The 12,343-nt window shown below is 40.6% G+C and overlaps 1 protein-coding gene across 1 annotated transcript in view; it reads right to left on the reverse strand.

Moving 5' to 3' along the window:
* LOC112226690 (protein-glutamine gamma-glutamyltransferase K) overlaps positions 1-8,064 on the reverse strand; it is a 31,778-nt gene extending 23,714 nt beyond the window's left edge. The window contains exon 1 of the mRNA XM_024391179.2: positions 7,865-8,064. The gene's annotated coding sequence lies outside the window, so the exon portion shown is untranslated. The remainder of the gene's footprint in view (positions 1-7,864) is intronic.
* Positions 8,065-12,343: the final 4,279 nt, after the last annotated feature.

Genomic DNA, 12,343 nt, shown 5'->3' on the forward strand with positions numbered 1-12,343 from the left:
GTCCTGATCACCGCCTACAATGAGACAGCCTATAGGGAAGAGTAGGTCAGAGACGATGCAGTGTGGTGCTAGAACAACAACCTCTCCCTCAACATGGTCAAGACGAAGGAGATGATTGTGGACTACAGAAAAAGGAGGACCGAGCATGCCCCCATTCTCATTGATGGGGCTGTAGTGGAGCTGGTTGAGAGCTTCTCAACAAACTATCATGATCCAAACACACCAAGACAGTCGTGAAGATGGCACGGCAACGCCTATTCCCCCTCAGGAGACTGAAAAGGTTTGGCATGTGTCCTCTGATCCTCAAAAAGTTCTACAGCTGGTTGCATCATCTCCTGGTATAGCAATTGCTCGGCCTCTGACCACAAGGCACTTACAGAGGGTAGTGGGTACGGCCCAGTACATCACTGGGGCCAAGCTTCCTGCCATTCAGGGCCTATATACCAGTCAGAGGAAGACTCCAGCCACCCTAATCATAGACTACTCTCTCTGCTAACACATGGCAAGAACGCCAAGTCTAAGTCCAGAAGGCTTCTTAATCTACCCCCAAGCCATAAGACCACTGAAGAGCTAATCAAATGGCTACCCGGACTATTTGCATTGACCCCCACTTTTTTTACACGGCTGCTACTCGCTGTTTTTTATCTATGCATAGTCACTTTACCCCTACATACAGTGGGGCAAAAAAGTATTTAGTCAGCCACCAATTGTGCAAGTTCTCCCACTTAAAAAGATGAGAGGCCTGTAATTTTCATCATTAGGTACACTTCAACTATAACAGACAAAATGAGAAAAGAAAATCTAGAAAATCACATTGTAGGATTTTTAATGAATTTATTTGCAAATTATGGTGGAAAATAAGTATTTGGTCACCTACAAACAAGCAAGATTTCTGGCTCTCACAGACCTGTAACTTCTTCTTTAAGAGGCTCCTCTGTCCTCCACTCGTTACCTGTATTAATGGCTGTATTAATTTTTCTCATTTTGTCTGTCATAGTTGAAGTGTACCTATGATGGAAATTACAGGCCTCTCTCATCTTTTTAACTGGGAGAACTTGCACAATTGGTGGCTGACTAAATACTTTTTTGCCCCACTGTACATGTACACTACCAGTCAAAAGTTTGAACACACCTACTGATTTTTCTTTATTTTTTACTATTTTCTACATTGTAGAATGATAGTGAAGACATGACAACTATGAAATAACACACATTGAATCATGTAGTAACCAAAAAAGTGTTAAACAAGTCAATATATATTTTATATTTGAGATTCCTCAAAGCCACCCTTTGACTTGATGACAGCTTTGCACACTCTTGGCATTCTCTCTACTAACCTGTACCCCCACACATCAACTCGTTACTGGTACCCCCTGTATATAGTCTCGTTATTGTTATATTATTGTTGCTCTTTTATTTTCTACTTTAGTATATTTAGTAAATATTTTTCTTACCTCTTATTTTTCTTAACTGCATTCTTTGCTAAGGGCTTGTCAGTAAGCATTTCACGGCAAGGTCTACTCCTGTTGTATTCGGCACATGAAACAAATAGCATTTGATTTGATGATTTTATTGACATATTTACCACCAAGCCGTTCAATCTCATGCCTTCTAGGAATTCCTTCTGCTTTTAACTGACCAGGTCTTTCACATCAGGAAACAAAAAAGAAATAGGTCAACGAGAGGATTCTACTTGGGGCTATTGAGATGCATCCTCTCTATCACTCTAACCCAGATGCTTATAAGAGAAGATGTATGTCGAGGCCAGGTTTGGGCTCAGTTTGAATAAAACAAAAATGACAATTCAATAATTCAAAAAGGGCATTTATTTTCAATGACTTCTCAATAAACTGAAAAGTAAAATCTATTTATTTCAAAAGTTCTACCATTTCTGAATGTTAAGTTCAAATCACTTCCTGAATATTCTGCCTTCAATTTGAATTGAGGCCAAGTCTGGTAGAGGCTAGTTAAAAGGTGTCACCAACCTTTTGATAATAACAACTGGTAGGATAGTTCTGTGACAGCTCAGAGGGAGGAAAGAGAACAGCTGGGTGAAGAAGAGGGGCGTTTTGTACATGGTGGGTTTGGCAACTTTATCAACTAAAGCACTGTGTGTATGTGTATGTGTGTATGTGTGTGTGTGTGTGTGTGTGTGTGTGTGTGTGTGTGTGTGTGTGTGTGTGTGTGTGTGTGTGTGTGTGTGTGTGTGTGTGTGTGTGTGTGTGTGTGTGTGTGTGTGTGTGTGTATGTGTGTGTGTGTGTGTGCGTGTGTGTGATTTAGAAACTTGTCAGTCCATATGCTGGTCCAATGATGATAAACCTGTGTCCCTCTCCCTGTTTCTCTCCTGCCAAGTAACTTTGTTTTGGCAGCTAGCACCATGCAAGCACCGTTAGAATGCACATGGGCCACTGAGATAAGAGCCTTTAATTCAATGCAGTTTCCCAACAACAACACCCACACTTTAAATGCTATGGGTTGAAGGCTGCTTCACCAGCACACATATAAAAAGTCACCCAAATTGATGCCAGATGTAGAAAACACCCACTATCAGCATTTGTTTGCAAATGAAATGGCAACATGCAACCTATAGTACGGCTGGGCGATATATCGAACAAATTTGTTTCATTCCAATTCATGTTTTTGCGCGATATTCCAAATGCCTGTATCACAAGAATCAATGTTTTGTTATTTTTCGTTTTTATGAGCGTTTATGTCCACTTGTTCTCATTGTATTTTTGGTCTCGTCTCCTTCGCTCCTCTGTGCTGTGTGCAGCTTTCCATTTACACCAGAGATCTGTCTCCGTCCAACAGATTTGAACAAGAGTGAAACCTCTCACCTTGCCTCTTTCTATGTGGTTTACACACATACCAAGCCCTTTCCTCTCAACAAAGTTGAAAGATCACACCTTCCTCTCTTTGAACTCATCAAACAGAATTGGCCATATGGACACCAAAACACATTGAGACATTATTTTACTATAATAGAGGAGAAGTAAACTTTTCAATCAATACCCTTTTTATGTCTCAACTACTCAAAATGCGCACAGAGCAGACACTAGTAAAACAAGAGTATCAATGAACATCGATTCTGGAAAATGAATGCTCAGTTTGTCGTGCGCGACATTGGGGTACCACGTATCACTAGCAGTATTTCAGCCAAAGACTGTTATACTAGCTGTCTAGTCTTTTTTTAAATTGTGTTTTATAAATGTGCAATAAGCATAAAACACAATTATATAAGGAATTGGCAACTCGTTCTCATTCTGAGAAATAAGGTAGGCCACTTGATTTCAAGAAGTGGCAGGCTAACATGCTTTCAGTTGGAGGCAGACTGAAGGGTGTGCTCATTGCAATTCCACTGTTCAGCCTTGTTAGCTAGCAAATAGATCCAAGTTGGCTAAACTTAAAATAAGTTTAGGGCTTGAGAAATTGTTCATTTTCTATAGCCCAATGCCTGCTCCAAGAAGTTAGTCATTATTAGTGAATGTGCATTATGCAGGGTTCTAGTTCAATTTGTAACAAAAAAGGGAATTTTCATAGACAGACTTGAAAGCCAGATCAGTGATTGTTGCACAATAAAGCAGGTTAAACTATTTTGATAAACTCAATAAATTAGCAGTGTGTCAAAGTCGTGTGTATAGGTGGCAGGGAAGTCAGACGCAGGAGAATCAAACTTAATGGAATGGAGTTGTTTAATCATTGTAAACAAAACATAACTCCAAAACTAATGAATCATAATAAAACTAAATGGAGTACGAGGACCCGTCGCGCACCAATACAAACAACACAAAAACTGAACAACAAACAATCTCCGACAAAGACATGAGGGGAAACAGAGGGTTAAATTCACAACAGGTAATGAACGGGATTGAAACCAGGTGTGTAGGAAGACAAGACAAAACCAATGGAAAATAAGAAATGGATCAATGATGGCTAGAAGACCGGTGACGTCGAGCATCGAGCGCCGAGCACTGCCCGAACAAGGAGAGGCTTCGACTTCGACAGAAGTCGTGACACAGTGGATCTTATGGTTGTGGAAGGCTTATATTTAGCCTAGGTATAACCTCAGAAGCCCTAAATGCATTAGATTATTGCTGACTGTTTGAAATGCAGTGTACTTTACCTTTAATTGTACAAAAATCGAGATATATATTGTGAATAACTTTGAAAAAAATCGAGATAGGGCTGGGTGATATGGCCTAAAAATGTAGCTTATCTCCTCGTATTTGACAGAAAAGGTCCTTAGACCACATGACCTTTATTTAACTAGGCAAGTCAGTTAAGAACAAATTCTTATTTACAATGACGGCCTACCAAAAGGCAAAAGGCCTCCTGCGGGGACGGGGATTAAAAATGAAAAATAAATACAATATAAATATAGGACAAAACACACATCACAACAAGAGAGACAACACAGCACTACATAAAGAGAGACCTAAGACCACAACACAGCAAGGCAACAACACATGACAACATGGTAGCAACACAACATCACAACATGGTAGCAACACAAAACATGGTACAAACATTATTGGGCACAGACAACAGCACAAAGGTCAAGAAGGTAGAGACAATAATACATCACACAAAACAACCACAACTGTCAGTAAGACTGTCCATGATTGAGTCTTTGAATGAATTGATTGAGATAAAACTGTCCAGTTTGAGTGTTTGTTGCAGCTCGTTCCAGTCGCTAACTGCAGCGAACTGAAAAGAGGAGCGACCCAGGGATGTGTGTGCTTTGGGGGTACAAATGTGTGTGTCATAGGATGTGTGTGTCATAGGTGAAAGGGTAACAACATTAAATATATAACTTGCCTATTATTTTATTTTTGTTGGTGCTAATTTTGATCTTTCCCTTTATTCAACGTCTTAACTCACCATCAAGTCTCTGAACGGGGTTAGGTGTGTGGGAGTGAGGGTGGGGGTGTGTGCCTCTTTGGGTCTCCGAGACCAGGATTGAGAAGCACTGCCTTTGAACAAAATACACTGAAATTGCAAATCGTGAAATGTGTAATAATAACTTGAAAAATGAATTATGTGGAGGCCAGGTCATCTGATGCAGTACTCTCCTTCTTGGTCAAATAGCCCTTACACAGCCTGGAGGTGTGTTGGGTCAATGTCCTGTTGAAAAATGAATGATAGTGCCACTAAGCGCAAACCAGATGGGCTGGCGTATAGCTGCAGAATGGTGTGGTAGCCATGATCGTTAATTGGTCTTGAATTCTACATAAATCAATCAATCGATCAATCAATCAAATGTATTTATAAAGCCCTTTTTACATCAGCCGATGTCACAAAGTGCTATACAGAAACCCAGCCTAAAACACCAAACAGCAAGCAATGCAGATGTCGAAGCATGGTGGCTAGGAAAAACTCCCTAGAAAGGCAGGAACCTGGGAAGAAACATAGAGAGGAACTAGCCTCTGAGGGGTGGCCAGTCCTCTTCTTGCTGTGCCGGGTGGAGATTATAACAGTACATGGCCAAGATGTTCAAACGTTCATAGATGACCAGCAGGGTCAAATAATAATAATCACAGTGGGTGTAGAGGGTGCAACAGGTCAGCAACTCAGGAGTAAATGTCAGTTGGCTTTTCATAGCTGAGCATTCAGAGTTAGAGACAGCAGGTGCGGTAGAGAGAGAGTGAGAGAGTCGAAAACAGCAGGTCCGGGACAAGGTAGCACGTCCGATGAACAGGTCAGGGTTCCATAGCCGCAGGCAGGACAGTTGAAACTGAATCAGGCCTTCAGTGTCACCAGTAAAGCGCCATCACACCACCTCCTCCATGCTTCATGGTGGGAACCACATATGCGAAGATCATCTGTTCACCTACTTCGCATCTCACAAAAACATGGCGGTTGGAACCAATAATCTCTCATTTGGACTCATCAGACCAAAGGACAGATTTCCACCGTCTAATGTTCATTGCTCATGTTTCTTGGCCCAAACAAGTATCTTCCTCTTATTGGCGTCCTTTAGAAGTGCTTTCAGCAATTTGACCATGAAGGCCTGATTCACGCAGTCTCCTCTGAACAGTTGATGTTGAAGAATTTATTTGGGCTGAAATTTCTGAGGTGTAGTTAACTCTAATGAGCTAATCCTCTGCAGCAGAGGTAAGTCTGGGTCTTCCTTTCCTGTGGCGGTCCTCATGAGAGCCAGTTTCACCATAACGCTTGATGGTTTTTGCGACTGCACTTGAAAAACTTTTAAAGTACTTGAAATGTCCTGGATTGGGCCTCCCGGGTGGCGCAGTGGTTCTGGGCGCTGTACTGCAGCACCAACTGTGCCACCAGAGACTCTGGGTTTGCACCCAGGCTCTGTCGTAACCGGCCGCGACCGGGAGGTCCGTAGGGTGACGCACAATTGGCCTAGTGTCGTCCGGGTTAGGGAGGGTTTGGCCGGTAGGGATATCCTTGTCTCATCGCGCACCAGCGACTCCTGTGGCGGGCTGGGCACAGGGCGCGCTAACCAAGGTTGCCAGGTGCACGGTGTTTCCTCGAACACATTGGTGGGGCTGGCTTATGGGTTGGATGCGGGCTGTGTTAAGAAGCAGTGCGGCTTGGTTGGGTTGTGTATCGGAGGACGCATGACTTTCAACCTTCGTCTCTCCCGAGCCCGTACGGGAGTTTTAGCGATGAGACAAGATAGTAGCTACTAAAACAATTGGATGCCACGAAAAAGGGGTAAAATTAAAATTTAAAAAAAGAAATGTCCTGGATTGACTGACCTTCATGTCTTAAGGTAATGAGACATGTTTCTCTTTGCTTATTTGAGCTTTTCTTACCATAATATGGACTTTGTCTTTTACCAAATAGGGCTATCTTCTGTACACCACTCCTACCTTGTCACAACACAGCTGATTGCCTCAAACACATTATGAAGGAAAGAAATTCCACAAATGAACTTTTAACAAGGCACACCTGTTAATTGAAATGCATTGTTAATTGCATGTTAATTGAAATGCATGAAGCTGGTTGAGAGAAAGCCAAGACTGTGCAAAGCTGTCACCAAGGCAAAGGGTGGCTACTTTGAAGAATCTCAAAATATAAAATAATATTTTGATTTGTTTAACACTTTTTTGGTTACTACATGATTCCATATGTGTTATTTCATATTTTTGATGTCTTCACTACTATCCTACAATGTAGAAAATAGTTTAAAAAAATAAAAAACTTGAATGAGTAGGTGTCTCCAAACTTTTGACTGGTACTGTATATATATATGTATATATATATATATATATATATATATATATAAAGAAAGGCAAAAATGCCTCATATTTCCATTGGTTGTCGACGCACAACATTATGTGAGGGAACAGGAAAACCTTTCCGTTTTTTTATCAGCATGGTATCTAAAATATTTCTGACTTTATGAGCAGAGCCTGGTACCACTGGAACCAATAACACCCATCACCCTGTGTGCGTGTGTGTGTGTGTGTGTGTGTGTGTGTGTGTGTGTGTGTGTGTGTGTGAGAGAGAGAGAGAGAGAGGGAGAGAAAGAGAGCAATTCAGTGTTCAGTAATTCAATGGCCAAATGAAACGTAATATTGCTCAGTCAGCTGAGCTAAGAACTATCTGCCATTTAAAAGTGCCTTTTATTTTGATTTATCCATTGGCAACATAAGCATTTTCCTCTGCCTGCCTTTCATGCCAAGTTAATAAACTACATGTGGTGGATGCAGGCTTCTAGTTGCAAGCTTTCCGCCTATAGGCTACTCACTTTCAAATCAAATCAAAGTTTATTTTTCCCTTCATACCTCATCAAAACACATCCCAACTGCGAAATTTGTGAAAGTTCTTTACTTGAGTAGCCTACCACAGTGTAACTAATTGTCAAGAGTGAAATGAACAATTGCTTACGTTGTGTTGAGTGATGGCTTCTTTATACACCGAAAAAGTTTGAGTGACTTTTTAAAGCTTCTAATATATATATCCTTGTTCGTGTAGTATCAGCTTTAAAAGTTTCAGCTCATGCCAGTTCCTCTGTCTCTAACAGACGCTTCTTGGATAAGGTTTAGCCTATGCTCCTCTGGAGGAACGCAAAGGGGAAGTGACTTGACACACCCCCTGCCTCAGACAGTTCCAACCTACGACCCCCTCACCAAATAAACCATAGCCCTCTATCGAGGACATCCTGTGTGGAGCGTCAAGGCACTGCAGCAGACAGCACACACGGCAAACCCGCAGGTTACTTAATACAATAACAGGCGCGTTAGTTTATAATGCAGAAAGGCAGTGGAAACCAAGCAGGCACATTTTTTGGTGGCAACCCTTTTGATGGCTGAGAGAAAAATGTACATTTTAAAGATGATTTTAGACATTTTGCCATGTGGCAGAGAGAAAATTTAGCAATTCTATAACAAATTTGATGCAATTCTATTAATTTTACCATGGGGTGGAGAGAAATTAAAGGGCAATTCCACCACTTTTCAACTTCATATTCACCATCTTCAGCACCAAACCAGGGTCTACATATGTGAAAACGGTGCGTTTCTCTGTCTGTGGTTAAAAAAATAAGGTTCTAAAAATTGCTTCTCTATCACATGGTGGGATAAAAATAATCATTTTGGCAAACATTTCAGTGTTCATACCTTCCTGTGTGCTGTCCCGTATACAAAATCAAATCAAAATCTAATTTAGTTTATCACATGCGATGAGTACTGGTCTAGACAGTGAAACGCTTGCTTAAGACCCTTTCCCAACGATGCAAAGTTTAAAAAAGAATGATACACATTTTAAAGTAACTAACGCGAGGAATAAAATACACAAGAATGGAGCTACAGTATATACAGGGAGTACCAGTACAATGTGCAGAGGTACGAGGTACTTGAGGTAAATATGTACATGAAGGCAGAGTAAAGTGACTTCGCATCTGGATAGATAATAATAAGAGTAAAATAAAGAACAGATAAGCAGCAGCAAATTAAAAGTGTGTGTGTGAGTGTGCGAGTGTATTTATGTATGTTTGTTTGTGTTGTGTCGGTATGTGTGTGTGTGTGTGTGCGTATGTACTGTTTGAATGTGTGAGCGATTTGTGTGAGAGTGACAGTGTAGTGTGTGTGTGAGTGAGTGTGTATATCAATTCTAGTGAGTGTTCATTGGGTCAGTGCAAGATAGAGTCAGTGCAGATAGTTTGAGTACTATTAGTTGACTATTTAGCTGTCGGACTATTTAGCAGTCTTATGGCTTTGGGGTAGCAACTGTTTCGGAGCCTGTTGGTCCTAGAGCTGATGTTCCGGTACCGTTTGCCGGACAGTACCAGAGTGAACCGTCTATGGCTTGGGGGGCTGGAGTCTTTGCCAATTTTTCGGGCCTTCCTCTGACACCGCCTGACGTATAGTTTCCTGATAAACCAGGTTTCTATGTCCCCATATTGACTGATACCATTCAATCAACAACAAAAAAGACAATACAAGAACAAAAACCAGTGCCTGGTCTCTCAATTTAGAGGCTTAAGTATCAAGCCTGTCTGTGCGTCTGGCAAGTCTCCATGTGCTGGCTCCATACATTTCTGTGAAAACATACACACAGTCACGGTTCTGTAGGATCGTATTCAATAACACGTCACAATACCTTTTGATTTGGCTGCTGGGGGGCAAGGAGACCCCTAGTTCCATTAAAACCATTGCCATCTACAGTGCCTTCAGAAAGTATGAGTTTTTACACATTTAGTTGTGTTACAGCCTGCATTTGAAATGGATTACATTGAGATTTTGTTTCACTGGCCTACACACAATACCCCATAATGTGAAAATGGAATTATGTTTTTAGACATTTTCACAAATTAATAAAAATGAAAAGATGAAATGTCAATATGTATTCAACCCTTTTGCTATGGCAAAGCCTAAATAAGCCCAGGAGTAACATTTTTCTTAAAAACTTAGAGCTAAGGTCTATTTAAATATTAGTAGAGAGAATGCTTTATTTCAGCTTTTATTTCTTTCATCACATTCCCAGTGGGTCAGGCGTTTACATACACTCAATTTGTATTTGGTAGCATTGCCTTTAAATTGTTTAACTTGGGTCAAACGTTTTGAGAAGCCTTCCAACAAGCTTCCCACAATAAGTTGGGTGAATTTTGGCCCATTCCTCCTGACAGAGCTGGCCTCCTTGCTCGCACACGCTTTTTCCGTTCTGCCCACAAATCTTCTATGGGAATGAGGTCATGGCTTTGTGATGGCCACTCCAATACCTTGTCTTTGTTGTCCTTAAGCCATTTTGCCACAACTTTGGAAGTATGCTTGGGGTCATTGTCCATTTGGAAGACCCATTTTGCGACCAAGCTTTAACTTCCTGACTGATGTCTTGAGATGTTGCTTCAATATATCCACATAATTTTCCTCCCCATGATTCCATCTATTTTGTGAAGTGCACCAGTCCCTCCTGCAGCAAAGCACCCCCACAACATGATGCTGCCACCCATGTGCTTCACAGTTGGGATGGTGTTCTTCGGCTTGCAAGCATCCCCCTTTTTCCTCCAAACATAACGATGGTCATTATGGCCAAACAGTTCTATTTTTGTTTCATCAGATCACAGGACATTTCTCCCAAAAGTACAATCTTTGTCCCCATGTGCAGTTGCAAACCATAGTCTGGCTTTTTTTATGGTGGTTTTGGAGCAGTGGCTTCTTTCTTGCTGAGCGGCCTTTCAGGTTATGTCGATATAGGACTCGTTTTACTGTGGATATAGATACTTTTGTACCTGTTTCCTCCAGCATCTTCACAAGCTCCTTTGCTGTTGTTCTGGGATTGATATGCACTTTTTGCACCAAAGTACGTTAATCTCTAGGAGACAGAACTCATCTCCTTCCTGAGCGGTATGATGGCTGCGTGGTTCCATGGTGTTAATACTTGCGTACTATTATTTGTACAGATGAACGTGGTACCTTCATGTGTTTGGAAATTGTTCCCAAGGATGAACCAGACTTGTGTAGGTGTACAATTGTTTTTCTGAGGTCTTGGCTGATTTCTTTTGATTTTCCGATGATGTCAAGAAAAGAGGCACTGAGTTTGAAGGTAGGCCTTGAAATACATCCACAGGTACACCTCCAATTGACTCAAATGATGTCAATTAGCCTATAAGAAGCTTCTAAAGCATGACATAATTTTCTGTAATTTTACAAGCTTTTTAAAGGCACAGTCAACTTAATGTATGTAAACTTCTGACCCACTGGAATTGTGATACAGTGAATGATAAGTGAAATAATCTGTCTGTAAACAATTGTTGAAAAAATTACTTGTGTCATGCACAAAGTAGATGTCCTAACTGACTTGCCAAAACTATAGTTTGTTAACAAGAACTTTGTGGAGTGGTTGAAAAACAAGTTATAATGACTCCAACCGAAGTGTACGTAAACTTCCGACTTCAACTGTATAATGGAAAGCTATGGGTTCTTTGTAATTCCAGCTCCCAGATTGCAATTCCTATGGCTTCCACTCGATGTCAACAGTCGATGTTCATTGTTTCAGGCTTGTTTCTTCAAAAACAAGCAAGAATGTTTCGTTTTTGTACAAAGACTCCCATTTCAAAATCAGTCTGTTTTTAGCGTGGTGAAGAGGATGCACGCTTACTAATTTGACTTTTCTATTGAACATACTTTTTTCCATATGAAATATTATAGTTTATTTACATTTTAGGATACCTGAGGATTAATTAGAAACGTAGTTTGACTTGTTTGAACAAAGTTTAACGGGAGCTTTTTGGACTCCTTTGTCTGCACGTTGAATGAGTGGATTACTGAAATCGATGGCGCCAACTAAACAGACATTTTGGGATATAAAGAAGGATTTTATCTAACGAAATGACCATTCATGTTGTAGCTGGGACCCTTGGGATTACATTACATTATTCACTATTTGTGATTTTATGAAACCTGTGCTGGTTGAAAAATATGTTGATGTGGGGCGCTGTCCTCAAACAATTGTATGGTATTCTTTCGCTGTAAAGCCTATTGTAAATCGGACAACTCAGTTAGATTAACAATAATTTAAGCTTTTAAATGACATAAGATGCTTGTATGTTCATGATTGTTTAATATTACGATTTATTTTAATTGCAGGCCCTCCAATTTCTTCAGATGTAGCGGGACACCTATCCGTAAGAAGATTTAACAAGTCACATAATAAGTTGCATCGACTCACTCTGTGTTTAACATGATTTTTGAAATACTACCTCATCTCTGTACAATTATGACAAAAATATACAATTATCTGTAAGGTCCATCAGTCAAGCAGTGAAACACAAATTCAACCACAAAGAACAGGGTGTTTTTATGTCTATGTTAATAACTCACCTCGGAGAGTTTGGTAAAGTTCAAGCATGATCCTTTACTCAGGTAT

This window comes from Oncorhynchus tshawytscha, linkage group LG28 (genome assembly GCF_018296145.1).
Source record: "Oncorhynchus tshawytscha isolate Ot180627B linkage group LG28, Otsh_v2.0, whole genome shotgun sequence".
In the NCBI taxonomy this organism is placed as follows: Eukaryota; Metazoa; Chordata; class Actinopteri; order Salmoniformes; family Salmonidae; genus Oncorhynchus; species Oncorhynchus tshawytscha.